At 49.6% G+C, this 3208-nt stretch overlaps 1 pseudogene; it reads left to right on the top strand.

The window, feature by feature from the left end:
- The window catches only part of LOC103068613 (acylphosphatase-1 pseudogene), a 1552-nt pseudogene extending 1443 nt beyond the window's left edge, over nucleotides 1-109 (top strand).
- Nucleotides 110-3208: the final 3099 nt, after the last annotated feature.

Genomic DNA, 3208 nt, shown 5'->3' with positions numbered 1-3208 from the left:
AATGCTTGAGACACGAGGAGGTCTCAGATCACACACCGACAGAGCCAGCTTCAACAGTGAGAAAGTCATCTTAAAGTCAGACTGCTCAGCTTTCCAAATTGTGAAATAATGGCCTGAATTTAAATTTTCCAAGATAAATTCAGTGGTTTTGTTTTTTACTGTTAATAGAGGTAGACCTATTCTGTGTTGTGTTAGAATTTACCTGTAAGTTATTTTAGTATCAAGTACACCAATGTTACTGTATATTTTACGTATGATAGGATTACAACTGCACACAATTCTAATCTAATTCTAGTAAAAACACACTAGAGCCTTAAAAATACTGATAACATTTACAATATTGTAATACTATAAACAATAGTATTGTGGGCTCTAGAGCGCAGGCTCTAGATTGCTCTTTAAAGCAGACAACATAGCAGATGTTTTTCATGCCTATCAAATTCAAAATGCTAATCCACGAGTCCAGGGGGTTGACCCACCTTGTCCAAGGTCACTCACCACCCAAAAGTCCCTTCCTATTGAGACAGAAAAAGATAAAAATAGACTACATAGTAGCCCAATGAATGTGAAAAGCCTTGTTTTCATCAACAGAAAGGGGGGGGGGGGAATGAATCAACACAGGCTCCTCTTCACACTGACCAGTCAGTCATAATTAATGTACAGATCACAGAGGCAGGTAACTCATACATGCTTAGCAGCAAATGGAAAAATCAAAGCAGAATAAGTTAAAAAAGGGATACAGCAGGGGCTTCCCCGGTGGCGCAGTGGTTGAGAGTCCGCCTGCCGATGCAGGGGACGCGGGTTCGTGCCCCGGTCCGGGAAGATCCCACATGCCGTGGAGCGGCTGGGCCCGTGAGCCATGGCCACTGAGCCTGCGCGTCCGGAGCCTGTGCTCCGCAGCGGGAGAGGCCACAACAGTGAGAGGCCCGCGTACAGCAAAAAAAAAAAAAGGGATACAGCAAAGAGAAGGCACCTCTTAAATCAGCCTTTTCAAACTGCTTCGGGGCACCCTGGAGGGTCCTGTGAAATACCGCACTCAAGCTTGCCAGTATTTCTGATGCAGGAGTGGCCCCGCCGAGGGCATCCACAGCTTCTCCCGTGCCTCCCGGGAGTTCAGATCGCTGTCCAGAGATGTTGAGATGACGTGAAGCATGTGCCTCAGGCTGGCCATTGTGCTAGATGCCTTACCTGCCTTGTCTCCTTTAATCCCCCCCCAAAATCCTGGGAGGTAGGCAGGATCTTCCCCATTTTACAGGTAAGAGCACTGAGTCCCAGAGAAGTTAAGCTAAAGGTATGAAGTTTACGCTAATTTGAATCCTGGCCAATTCAGGAAATTTGTAAGATCTTAGTTAAGAGTGGAAAGGTTGGCCCAGAGATGGGAAATTGGAAATGATGAGGCCAAGCTTTGAAGAGAGAAAGGAGTAGAGAAGCAACGTTTGTTGAGGCACAGGGCAAGGCATCTTTCTCCTGTGTCTCATTCAGTCTGTGTGACTACTCTGCAGCACAAGGATTGTTAGTCCTACATTCAAGATGAGGAAACTGAAACTCAGAGGGATTGATGGACCTGCCCGAGGTCGCTGGCTAGTAGCAGAGCCCAGATTCCAAGCCAGGTGTGCCTGGCTCCATAGCCCACAGCTGCCTCTGCACCTGGTCACGGTGCCTAGTGTGATGGGACTAGCCTGTCCTGGGACTCACTGCACCTGAGATATGGCCCCAACTTTTCCAGTGACTTGCTGTGTGACCTTGGGCCTGTCGCTCCCCTCTCTGGGTCTCAGTTTCCTCTTCCATAAAATGTGGAGGTGGGTGGGGTGATCTCCAATGCCCCCCTGACAGTATGCCTCTGAGTCTGTGACAATCTAAAAGCAAAACACAGAACAAGACTGATCCATTGCTAACTCCTCCTGCCCTAGGCAGCCCACGAGAGAGGGCAGCAAAATCCCCGCTGCCTTGTCTGTGTCCCAGTGTCACCCTGACCCCTCCCACTACCCTTGCTCTCTGAGCTTTCCACCCTGCACAGTCAGAGATCTGCCCTCATCCTTGCTACCTCCCTCTCCCTCTCCCCATACCCCACATCTACTCCAAACTAAATCCAGTCCCCTCTCTCTCATTAGCTCCTCCTAGAATGGCCCCCATGGTCTCCACCCCCAGGACATGTGCTTGATCCCTCCCCATCTCTCCCACAGGCCATGCAGAGCCCTATACTGGTCCCCTGGCCCCAGTTTCTTCCATGAGAGTGGCCAGGATCTTTGTTGAATCAGATCTTTTACATGCCCCCAATCCTGCAATGGCTCCCAAAAAGCCTATAGGATAAATTCTTTAGCGTGACATTTGACATTCACAACCCTTCAAGGTATGGCCCTAATCAGCCTTAATCAATTAATTTCCTTCCACCATCCCGCACCTCCTCACCCCCACCTACACGTCAGTCACGGGTTCTGCTTCTGCACCTCACTGCCTGTATATATGCTATTTATTCTCCCAGTTAGTATTGCCAGCCCTCCTCTCCTCTCCACTCCCCACCTGATTCAAATGCCTTCCTCCCAAACACCCCAGAGAGGCCACAATCCTTCCTTTCCCTCTGTTTCCAAGAATCTTTTTACAGCCGTGATTTATTTGATTCCATACCTCCAGTGCCTGGCACCGAGCCTGACATATGGAAAGGATGTAGATTCATGTTTGATGGATGAATGGAAGTTTGACATCTCATTCCTTCGTGGGCCAGGGATTTGCTTTTGTCTAGCCTATCAGGTTACCCAAGAAAGCTCTGTCCATCACCCAAAGCACTGCTGCCCACATAAGCAAGGGCTCCCAACGTCCCCTTCGCCCACGCCCAGGAGTCCTGCCAGCTGGGTACCCAGATGCTCTCTCTCTATCCCTCTCTCTCATTGCCCCCCTCCCCTGGTCAGTGCAGGCACGGAGCCTCTCCCTCCTCTACTTTGTCCACCCTGAACCCTAGGGTCCACAGTCCAGGGGCAGGTTAGAGAGGGACAAGATGAAAGACGTGTAGCAGAAGCACGTGAGAAGTTGCCATAACTAGTTCCTTGAGACACACACATCCATTTTTTTTAAGAAACACATACAACCCATAAGATCGAAATAAGTGATGATTCATCAAAAAATGAAAGCCCGTACAGCACATAAAATGACAAGGCGGCTTCCCTGGTGGCGCAGTGGTCGGGAGTCCGCCTGCCGATGCAGGGGACGCGGG

The sequence above is a fragment of the Lipotes vexillifer genome, unplaced genomic scaffold, assembly GCF_000442215.2.
Source record: "Lipotes vexillifer unplaced genomic scaffold, Lipotes_vexillifer_v1.1 scaffold213, whole genome shotgun sequence".
Taxonomy (NCBI): Eukaryota; Metazoa; Chordata; class Mammalia; order Artiodactyla; family Lipotidae; genus Lipotes; species Lipotes vexillifer.
The sequence above is the reverse complement of the archived record's forward strand: the minus strand, read 5'-3'. Positions and strand labels throughout refer to the sequence as shown.